The sequence below is a fragment of the Leptonychotes weddellii genome, chromosome 13 (genome assembly GCF_054177405.1).
Source record: "Leptonychotes weddellii isolate Sample4059 chromosome 13, ASM5417740v2, whole genome shotgun sequence".
Taxonomy (NCBI): Eukaryota; Metazoa; Chordata; class Mammalia; order Carnivora; family Phocidae; genus Leptonychotes; species Leptonychotes weddellii.
In genome coordinates this window covers 28,225,336-28,237,236 of record NC_138381.1, presented here as the reverse complement: position 1 = coordinate 28,237,236, position 11,901 = coordinate 28,225,336, and the positions used below count along the sequence as shown (strand labels likewise).

Below are 11,901 nucleotides of genomic sequence, written 5' to 3'. Positions count from 1 at the left end.
AATGCTGGCCTCATAAAACGAGTTTGGAAGTTTTCCTTCCATTTCTATATTTTGGAACAGTTTCAGAAGAATAGGTATTAATTCTTCTTGAAATGTTTGGTAGAATTCCCCTGGGAAGCCATCTGGCCCTGGGTTTTTGTTTTTTGGGAGATTTTTGATGACTGCTTCAATTTCCTTAGTGGTTATAGGTCTGTTCAGGTTTTCTATTTCTTCCTGGTTCAGTTTTGGTAGTTGATACATCTCTAGGAATGCATCCATTTCTTCCAGGTTATCTAATTTGCTGGCATATTGTTGCTCATTCTGTCTGACTTCTTTTATCATCACATCTACTTTTCTGATTCTGCCTCCATATTCTAATGACCCTCATGATTATCCGCGGCCCACTGAGATAATCCAGGATAATCAGCTCATCTCATGATCCTTAATCCTATCTGCAAAGTCCCCTTTTTCATGTGAGGTAGCATATTCACAAGTCCTAAAGATTGTAACATGAATATCTTTGGGAGGGTATTATTGTTCCTACCACAGGTGCTTAATGAGTTTTGCCAAAGTACCTCTTTTATATGTTATTTCTCATGATACATTCTTTTAAATATCTTCAATAATAGAAATATATGCCATGTTACCATTCAAATGATTTTTATCAACAGGTTTGATAATCAAGCTGAGCAAAACTATTTTGGGTCAAAAATAATATTTTCCTGCAAAAAATGAGACAGATTTTCTTTTGGAGCTACTAATCTGATTCTGAAATCATTTAATAAAGAGGTGACCCAGAAATGTAGGAAAGAGCAGTGCTGTTATAAATGTACAATTTGCCAGACTGAATGTTCTGAGTGGTATATTGATGTAGATGTGTCTGTTACCACTCCAAGGGGGGTAATGCCTGTGTTTAGGGAGGTTGTACTGCTATTTACAGTAGTGCTTAGCATAGGGCCTGACTCATGCATACACACCAAATGATTGAATGGATAAGATAGTGGTGTAGACACCCAATATATGTAGAAATGACAGATGTAAAATTTTATAAAAACGGAAAATATTTTAAGGGGCATCTCAGAGTCTTAGAGAAGGCCATGATATCAATATACAAGCATATGAATCCTATCTGAAGTATTTCCATAGTACCTTGTCATCTTAAAAAATGAAAATAGGGATGGCCTAACTTCTGTTGTCTGTTTTACTATTTTAATCAGATTTAACAGTAAGAAAAATAGAGCATCCTTTGAAAGGGGGAATAATGAGTGCCATCCTTGGTGATTTTAATCACTTCTTAGCTCAGTTCCTGAGAGCCCCATCTGCCCTTCTAGTCCATCTGCTAGTTGTTAACACTTAGTCAGTCACTTGACAAAGGCAACATCTGAACTGAGAAGGGGGTGGGGGGTGTGAGATTATGGTTTCTGATGATTAGATGTTGTGATTCACACACACACACACACACCCAGATGCTTCTGTTCAGGCTTAGCTTGAGTAGGACCTAGAGCCAGTTTGATCCATAAAGATAATGTCAGAATGGCTAAGGGAAGTGTACTGAGGCAGATGTTCATGGTTTTGCCAGGCATTCATTTCTTCAAGAATCAGCTTTGCTTTGTAATAGCAGCTGATGATCAAATTACTTAATTGTTTAATCACCAATACAATAAAAAGACAAAATCTCCAGTTTCCCATTGGAGGAAAACAAGGCTGTTGGAAATCTTAGACTAATTTGTTCAATACTAGTATCCATCAACATTCAGAACAAATTATTTAACAGATGGCTTGAATGTACTTAGAAAAGGAAAGACAGTAGAAGGGACAGACTCTAGAGTCTTGTATTCAAAAGATTGTGTAGTAACTGTCCAGGTGGGTGTTTGGTATATTAGAGCCAAGAAAACCAAAGTACAACAAGGTGAAGGGATTACTGAGGGGCATTTGTAATGCGTATCAAACACTGTTTACACAGTAGCCTTTGGGCTGGTAGAGAATTTCCTTTCAAGTTACCCTCTAACCTTCTTGCAGTCCATGCTTCTGAGCTCTGAGAACTCCACATAGTTCTCCCCTGATGCCCCTCTCCAGCAGACAAATTTTCACTCCACTTTGAAAATTTTAGTAATGAGATGCCTATCAACTTCACTTAGAACATAATCAATGACAAGATAGTCTCTTGGTTGGGTTGGAGAGGGCGGAGGTGTGGGTGTATAGTGCATTTTGCTAGATGGTTTTAATTGTCACTAGTCATTTAGAGTAAACTTTTTTTAAGATTATTTATTTGAGAAAGAGAGAATGAGAGAATGAGAGAAAGAGAGCACGAGAGGGAAGAGGGTCAGAGGGAGAAGCGGACTCCCTGCTGAGCAGGGAGCCTGATGTGGGACTTGATCCCGGGACTCCAGGATCATGACTTGAACTGAAGGCAGTCGCTTAACCAACTGAGCCACCCAGGCGCCCCTAGAGTAAACTTTTTAAGATTTTATTTATTTGTTTGAAAGAGTGTGCATGAGAACATGAGTAGGGGAAGGGGCAGAGGAAGAAGCAGACCCCCAGCTGAGCAGGGAGCCCAATGCGGGACTCTATCCCAGGACCCTGGGATCATGACCTGAGCTAAAGGCAGAAAGTTAACTGAGCCACCCAGGTGCCATAAATTTTTTTTTTTTTCATTTAAATCCAACTCTTTTTTTTTTTTCCATCTGGAGATACACAGAATACATTTCATTTCCTTTCTAAGTGACAGTCTTCTAAATCTAAGGTCAAGTTACAATTCATTAGAAGAAAATCCCTACTTTCATATCCACATTTTCAACAACATTTCTCAAACAGGGAAAAATAATTCCAATGCAACATCTTCTCACCCTTTGAAAGTTGACTAGAGAAAGATTAGGAGACCAAAAGCAACAAGTTTCCATGCAAGTTCAAGATGCAAACACGGAAGTGAAAAGTAATTAATGTGGAAAATATCTGTAGATATTTCTTTAATTTGAGCCAAGGTTCTGCTGTGATGTTAAATAACATAAACTTAGACTTGGGTACTTGTAATATAGTGTCAAGGTGAAGCAAATTAGCTGTCCACTGAAACATGCATTGATGGGATTACATTTAGAGTACTGTGCTTTGATTGGATGGGCCACAATAAGGAAAAAACATTGATAAATAGCTAAGAAGCCAAAAGAATGACTAGGGTATTTAGAAACCATGTTGCATGAAGAATAATAGAATTAGAAATATTTGACAAGAAAGAAAAAAATTTTCAGAGAGACATGGAAACTTATATAGTACTATCTGTTTAAATGAGTTGGACTTAGTTTATGTCACTTCAGAGAACAAAACTAAGTCCCTGAGTTGAAAGGTGCTGGAAAGCAGCATTTGTCTTGGTATAAATAAGAAAGAATTTCTTAAGAAGTATATCTGCCAGCAATGGAATGTTGGAAGTGCTTCCACTAAAAGCTGGAATGCCTGGCATGACAAGGCAGATGAAAAGATGTCTTTTGAGGAAAGATGTCCTTTAGGTTTCACCCAGTGTACGTGCTAAAATAAGGAGCTGCCAAGGATCTACTATGGAAAATGTGCTGGTAGATTGCATGGGCTTTTTTCTTTTTTCTTGTTTTAAGATTTTATTTGAGAGAGAGAAAGAGAAAAAGAGAGCACAAGCAGGGGAGGGGCAGACGGAGAAGGAAAAGCAGTCTCCTGGCTGAACAGGGAGCCTGATGTGGGGCTCGATCCCAGGACTCTGGGATCATGACCTGAGCCAAAGGCAGATGCTTAATCGACTGAGCCACCCAGGTGCCCCGGATTGCATGGGTTTTCTAAAAGGGTGTACAACAAAGTTTCTTTCTTAAAAATACTTACACCCTAGTTCAGAAGTCAAAATATAAAAACACATCTACTGTATTATAATCCTTTTGGAGAATGCATGATATCCAGTTAGGAGGATGGGATAATCACAAAGAGTAGGAAGAGGGCAAAAAATAACTCATGGGAAAGACATGAGGGGAAAAATGAATGGTAAGAGAAATGGGAACTATGAAGGCAGACAAAGGGTGGAGGTGTGAATACACATGCTGTGACCAGAGATAATTTTGTCCAAGTTATCATGTTGTTCATGGCTATAATATGGAAAGTTGATTGTGAATAGACTGCATTATTGCTTGAAAGGCATATTTTGGAGTTTGACCTTTATTTTAACACAGTTGGGCACCATTTTTTGCCTTTGCTTGACAGAGGAATGGTATAATGAAAATGGTACTGAAAGAAAAAAGCCTGGATGTGCTTGAATAAGGAGAATTGGCACATAGTGAGCACAGTGAGACAGACTGTACTCCGGGAGAGGAATAGACAGAGTTCTTGGGGTGGGGAATATGCCGTAGGTCGCTTCAACCACTTCAGGCCTCAACAATTGCCTTGACACTCATTTAGCAACTTGTCTATGTCAAATGATGAGAGTTACCACTTTAGAGCCTTTAGCAACCTAGCAACCACAGAACCATAACAATGTTGTTTATCATCTCCTTGTCCAGCCTAATGATGGATGTGTCTGTTGTTTCTTAGACTGAATTGGAAAAAAAACTCTGCAATACACAGGAATATTAAATATTTCAAAACAGACCAGGGTATTAGCCTCCTAAGTCTGAAAACTTGTTTTCATTAATAGTTTTTGGAATTGTCAGAGAACATGTGTCTTGTCCCCCTGCTATATGTAGGGACTTGGGAAATTTTACAAGGCCAGGAATAATATAATATAATATAACATAATATAACATAATATATAAAACACACATATATAATTTTTATATATATATACATGCATACGTATAATTTATGCTCATCATAATTTCTAAGCATAGGTAAATAAATAAGATTTAATTACATTTACAGTTGCTGTGGAGATACAATGTCAGAAATAGTTTTCTATCTTGGTCAAATCATAACCTTAACCATAATGCAACTCTTTCTTGCTTGGAAAATGGTTTTCACTTTTTAATTTCATGTAAAATTTCCTATATTTTTAACTCCCTCTCATAGACTGGGTGAGGACAAACCTGAAATATGATAAATGGTAATCTTTTAGATTCCTGAGCCCTATTTTCCTCTACAGGACCTGCCAGCAATATTAATGACTGATTAACTACATTCCAATAAGTATTCTGCATAGTCTGAATTAATTTGGTTGTAATGTTTGTTTAATTACAGCATTTAACTTAAATTTTATAGTTGGTTATTCAAAGTGCAAGCTTGTTTGATTTTAATTTAAAAAGGAGAGAGAATATTGTTCAGTTGACTTCTCTTGTAGCCATTATGATTACATAGCAAGACAACTGGTTGATGCAATTTCCCAGAAGGTCCAGTGGCCTAACCAAAAATTCCGTGCTTCATTGCCTCTTATGATAACTGAAGTGCTGTCATTAATCATTCATGAATTTTTGCTCTTTTCATAGTAATTCAATAATTATTTTGGCCACTGTATGTGCCCGGCTCTTTACTAGGAGCGATCTTTGAGGTATGAGGGTGGGAATGGAACACAATATAGATAAGATAGAGATCTTGACGTTGAGTAGCTCATATTAAATGTGACCCATAGAAATGTAAATTTTCAATTACACTGGAATATAGTGAGTTGCATAATAGACTTATGTGAACAGTTAAGTGGTAGTGTAAGGGAAGAATCAGCTCAAATTGCCTGGGGGACATTGGAAGACTTCCCAGCTAAGGTAGGAGGAGAGGTTTGAGAGAAAAAATTTCCCTTGTACGGTTTCCCTCATCAAGTGGCAGAGTCAGGTATATTCAATGAATGGCAAATGGCTCTTGGTAGAGAAGGAAATCAAGGTGGGGGCTGGGATGTGGAGAGTCGGGGAGTTTTGCTAAATGGATTTGAGTTCAGCTTGTGGAAGCCTTGAATATCATGACAAGATGAGTTTGATTTTTTTTGGCTGGAGAAGGAGAAAGATGCCTCTAGAAAGAAAGGAAAGACGCACAAGAGTGGATTTAATTGAGGAACAATATGCCTGAAGAGGTATAATCTAGTTCCGGTTATGAAAATGGAGTAGGGGAGACAGCAAGGAAAGAGAAGAGGTAAAGCTGAATAGAGAAAAGGATGAATTTGAGGTTATAATAGGAAGAGATGATTAATTTTTATGTTCTTCAGTAACACTTTAGCAAAAGGCAAATCCTCTTTGGATAAAACAGGAAGCTCTTTTCAGCTAATAAACCAGAGATTCAGTTAGCAACAGCTGAAAGCAAGGCCCTTGAGGATGGTGGATAGGACAATTAACTGTAGCTGGAAGGGTGACAGGGAACTGGTGCTGGGATAATGCAGGCAGATGAGAGAGGAACCTGGAAGGAAAACTTGGAGGACTTGAATGATGAAATTTACATCTTAAAAACCTCTTTCTTAAAGAGCTGGTTCTAGTTTATAAGATGGAAGATTGCCTACCAACTGCTCAGGAAATCTGTATACTTGTGTGCTCATCGTTGTCAGCTTCTCTGAAGTGTGATTGGCCCATTAAGCCCAACTGGATGGTAGGAAGTCCTTCAAGATGGTCAGACCCTGAGTTCTATATGGCCACCTTGCCTCAAATGTGATTTTTATTGATATGGGGCCTTTAGAGGATTGCACTGTGGTTGGGAAGCCATTGCAAAAGTATTTTGGGGTTTTGATGCAACTTGCATTGTTACAGAAATATGAACAAACAGGACGTAAGGGATTCCAAGGGCCCTCTATATCTGTGAATTCTCAGGACTTCAAGTCAAAGAAGAAAAATTCTCACACAGTATCAAGAGAGAGGAACAGTTAGCATCAACAGGATAAGTGTGGTGAATTTTCAAGAGTACTCTACATTAACCACAAGGTCTGAATTGGTAGCCTACTTTTTTCAATTGCAGTCCTTTAATTTTTTTTTTTTTTTTTTGAAGTAGTTAGAACCAAGTAAGATAATGTATCTGGAAGAAAAAAGCTTTGTAAACATCAGAGTTGTACATACATGACACAGTAGTAGTAGCACCATTTTTGTTTGTGAGACACTTAAATATCACGTGCCATGTCTAACACATAAGTGCTAGAAATTGTTGATCCCAGACTTAAAAACAAACAGAATTCATATTCCATATTTAAAAAATCAAGTTTATTTTTATTATAAAAATAATGCCTGCTTATTATAGAGAGTTTACTATATAAAAAATAGACCAAAAAAGTCATGTTTCTGTCACTCAAAACCAACACATTCTGATGTGTTTTTCTGTAGAAAACATTATCCTGTGAAAATGTGTTATTTGTTTGTTTCACATAGTTGTGATCATACTTTATAAAATGTTGAATTGGACTTTTTCATTTAGCATTGAAACATAAGGATAGTCTCATGTTATTTTAACCTTAAAGAGAGATCATTTTTAGCAACTTTGTAGAATCCTAACCATTGGATATGTCTGCTTGAGTCTTGTAAAAAATGTCAGGGTCTGTGGTTTCTTCCAATATAACTTACTTTAATGTTAGCATATTTTAATTTGTTCTTATGTTAGGGTATATCTGACTTAAAAGCACAAAACTCAGAATGAGGTAGATAATTATGGGAAAGGCATGAAAAACGAGGCTCAGTACAAATACTTTTGCTCTTGGTAATGCAGAATTATTATCTAGATCGGGGGTCCACAAATTTTGTAAAAGGCCAATGAGTAAACATTTTAGGCTTTGCAGGTCATAAAACCTCTGCATAAAAGCAGCCATAAGTACCTCACATCAACAAAAGAAAGCATAAAAAACCATATGAGCATTTCAATAGATGGAGAAAAAGCATTTTGCAAAGTCCAACATCTGCTCATGATAAAAACGTTTAACAAAGTATGTTTAGAGGGAACATACCCCGACATAATAAAGGCCGCATATGAAAATCCACAGCTGACATTATAATCAATATGAAAAACTGAGACCTTTTCTCCTAAGGTCAGGGACAAGATAAGGATGTCCACTCTCACCACTTTTATTCAACATAATACTAGAATTCCTAGACACAGCAATCAGACAAGAAAAAGAAAAAGCATCCAAATTCATAAAGAAGTAAAATTTCCACTATTTGTAGATGACATGATACTATATAGAAAACCTTGAATGACTCCACCAAAAAATACTAGAACTGACAAATGAATTTAGTAAGGTCACAGAATACAAAATCAATATACATAGGGGCACCTGGGTGGCTCAGTTGGAAGCATCTGACTTCAGCTCAGGTCCTGATCTCAGGGTACTGGGATTGAGCCCTATGTTGGGCTCCCCACTCAGCTGGGAGTCTGCTTCTCCCTCTTCTTCTCCCCCCCTTCCATGTTCTTTCTCTCTCTCAAATAAATAAATAAAATCTTTTAAAAAATCAACATACAAAAGTATGTTGCACTTCTGTACACTAATGAAGCAGAAGAAAGAGAAATTAAGAAAACAATCCCATTTACAATTGTGTCGAAAATACTAATATACCTAAGGATGAACTTAACCAAAGAGATGAAAGACCCATGCTCTAAAAACTGTAAAACACTGATGAAAGAAATTGAAAATAACACAAACAAATGGAAAGTTACTCTGTGCTCATGGGTTGGAAGAACAAATATGGGTAAAAAATTCCATACTACCCAAAGTAATCTACACTTGTAATGCAGTCCCTGTCAAAATACCAATAGCATTTTCACAGAACTAGAGCAAACAGTCCTAAAATTTGTATGGAACCATGAAAGACACCAAATAGCCAAAGCAGTCTTGAAAAAGAAAAACAAAACTGGTGGTATCACAATTCCAGATCTCAAGATACACTTCAAAGCTGTAGTAATCAAAACAGTATGGTACTGGCACAAAAATAGACACAGATCAATGGAATAAAATAGCCCCCAAATAAATCCATGATTATATAGTCAATCTTCAACAAAGGAGGCAAGAATATCCAATGGGAAAAAGTCTTTTCAAAAGGTCTTTGGAAAAGTGGACAGCAAAAGAATGAAACTGGACTACTTTCTTAAACACAAAAAATCAAGATAGATTAAGAAACCTGAATGTGAGATCTGAAACCATAAAAATCCTAGAAGAGAGCACAGGCAGTAATTTCTCTGACATTGGCCATAACATTTTTCTAGATATGCCTCCTCAGGCAAGGGAAACAAAAGTAAAAATAAACAATTGGGACTACATCAAAATAAAAAGCTTCTGTGCAGCAAAGGAAACAGGAAAACTAAAAGACAATCTACAGAATGGGAGAAGATATTTGCAAATGACATGTCTGATAAAGGGTTAGTATCCAATGTATATAAAGAACTTAACATCCAAAAAAAAATCCAATTTAAAAATGGGCAGAAGACATGAACAGCCATTTCTCCAAAGAAGACATCTGGATGGCCAACAGACTGCATAAAAAGATGCTCAACATCACTCATCATCAGGGAAATGCAAATCAAAACCACAATGATATATCATCTCACCCCTGTCAGAATGGCTAAAATCCAAAACACAAAAAACAAGTGTTGATGAGAATGTGGAGAAGATGGAACCCTCATGCACTTTTGGAAGGAATACCAACTAGTGCAGTCACTATAGAAGACCGTATAGAGTTTCTTCAAAAACCAAAAATAGAATTACCATATTATCCAGTAATTCTACAACTGGGTATTTACCCAGAGGATATAAAAACACTAATTGAAAAAGATATATGCACCCCTGTGTTTATAGCAGCATTATTTACAATAGCCAAAATATGGAAGCAACCCAAGTGTCCATTAACTGGTGAATGATAAAGATGTGGTATATACATACAACAGTCTATTACTCAATCATAATAAAGAATGAATTTTTGCCATTTGCAACAACATGGATGGATCTAGAGGGTATAATATCAAGTGAAAAGTCAGAGAAAGATAAATATATGATTTCACTCCTGTGTGGAATTTAAGGAACAAACGAACAAAGAAAAAGACAAATCAAAACACAGACTTCAAACTCTAGAGAAAAAACTGATGGTTATTAGAGGGGAGGTGCATAGAAGGATGGGTGAGAGAGATGAAGGGGATTGAGCACACTTATCATGATGAACCCTGAGTAATGTATAGAATTGTCTAATCACCCTATTGTACACCTTAAACTAATATACTTTATGTAAACTATACTAGAATTAAAAGAAAAAATTTTAAAGCAGCCACAAATACTATGTAAATAAATAGGTGTGACTGTGTTTCAATAAAACTTTATTACAAAAAGAGTCAGTGTGCTGAATTTGGTCCCTGTGAAGTAGTCTGTTGGACTCATGCTCCTGATTATGTTTCCAGTTACCTATATGTAGCATGTACCGGGGTGATGAGGGGAGGCATCCTCCCATATTATTCCATATAACAAATACTTAAGTAGTCCTTTTTATATGCCAGGTACAGTTCTAATTTCTTTAAATATATTTATTCAATGAAACTTTAATAAAACTGTGGAGTTTTTCTAATGTCAGGTTTACTCATCTATTACATTCCTTGAAAATTCTTCCTCCCCTCTTGGAATACCCAGTGTACTAATTGTCCCCTGGTTTTCCAAAACTAGGCTGCTGTTAAGAGAGGATAACACAGGTCATTTATATCACTTGAGTGTTAATATCATCAGAAAATAGTATCCCAAAGCATACTTTGCCACTCAGGAGAGATTGGGAACCATCTCTTTGTCCCTTATTCTCATATCTAAAATGGGGGACTTCAATGGTTTTTACTGCTCACTGTAAATCAAAATCACCATGGGGGCTTTTAAAATCTCTCTACTTTGTGTGTGTCGTTAGGGCTGGGCTTTAGGTATATATGCTTACCAAGCTAAATGGATTCTCATAAAGTGGGCCTAGTGGTCCTCCACCTTGTTGCACGCTGAAGTCACCCGAGAAGCTTTCATAGCTACTGATATTTCCAGTCACACCTCTAGAGATTTTTATTTCACTGGTCTGTGATATGATCTTGGCATCAGCATTCTTGAAAGCTTCTCAGATGATCCTACTGTGCAGTCACTGAACTCTATGGTCATCCTTGTGCAGGGGCCACGCTAATCTTCTCTGTATTCCAATTTTGGTGTATGTGCTGCTGAAACGAGCACCACTGAGCTGTACTCAAGGTAGACCTCTGACTAGTGTTTGCAGATGGGTTTGTTTGGATGTGAAGATCTTTTTTCTTAACTTTGCTAAGAATCCATGATTTCACATTTATTAGACATGCTTCGGTGGAATATAGCATTTAGGTTATAGAAAACCCTGGTTATCTTAGGTCATGTTCAAGTTGTTATTTCTGGGTCACAGTTTTCAAACTTACTTAAATTATTTTGAGAATGCTGCATGGGGACCTTAAACTACTCTGAAAAACATTTGCAGCCTAATAGAAATCATGCACAACCTTCTCATAAAAAATCAAAATGTAATTGGAGCATATTAAATAACTCTATTTTTAGAGCAACTGAAGTAATGTCCTAAGACCATATTGAAGAGATGAGTCTGCTGCTGCTTGTTTGAATGGAATTCAGTTAGAAGATCTGCGTTTGTGCACTTGAGGCTTTAAGATTCAATGATCAATCTATCACAAAACTAATTTATATCCTACACTGGTGTAAGATGGGCACTCTTCTCTGCTATGGAGGATAGTAAACTGAAGAAAATAAAATCCTTCTCTTTCAGTAATTTATAATCTTACTTGATGAAAAAACTTAAACATGAAACATAAGGCCGTCAACACCAAGTGCCTGCTGCTGTGAATTCAGAATAGCAAGGCTGATCTGTGTGCAAGGGGTAATTAGAGATGGCGTGGATGGAACAGAGCTGTTGTGTGCAGTGTGGGCCACCTTTATAAGGACACCTGGAGTGTGTGTTAAGAACTCAGATTCCTAGGACACACCCAGGCCTACTCAGTCTCTCTGGGCTAGAGCCTGGGAATCTTCCCTTTAAACAGAGTTTTCAA

At 37.1% G+C, this 11,901-nt stretch overlaps 1 non-coding gene across 1 annotated transcript; it reads right to left on the bottom strand.

Annotated features, from left to right (window-relative positions):
* Positions 1 to 10,947: 10,947 nt before the first annotated feature.
* On the bottom strand, positions 10,948 to 11,050 carry LOC115938479 (U6 spliceosomal RNA). The gene has a single exon (XR_004073581.1). It is a non-coding gene; the product is annotated as a U6 spliceosomal RNA (small nuclear RNA).
* Positions 11,051 to 11,901: the final 851 nt, after the last annotated feature.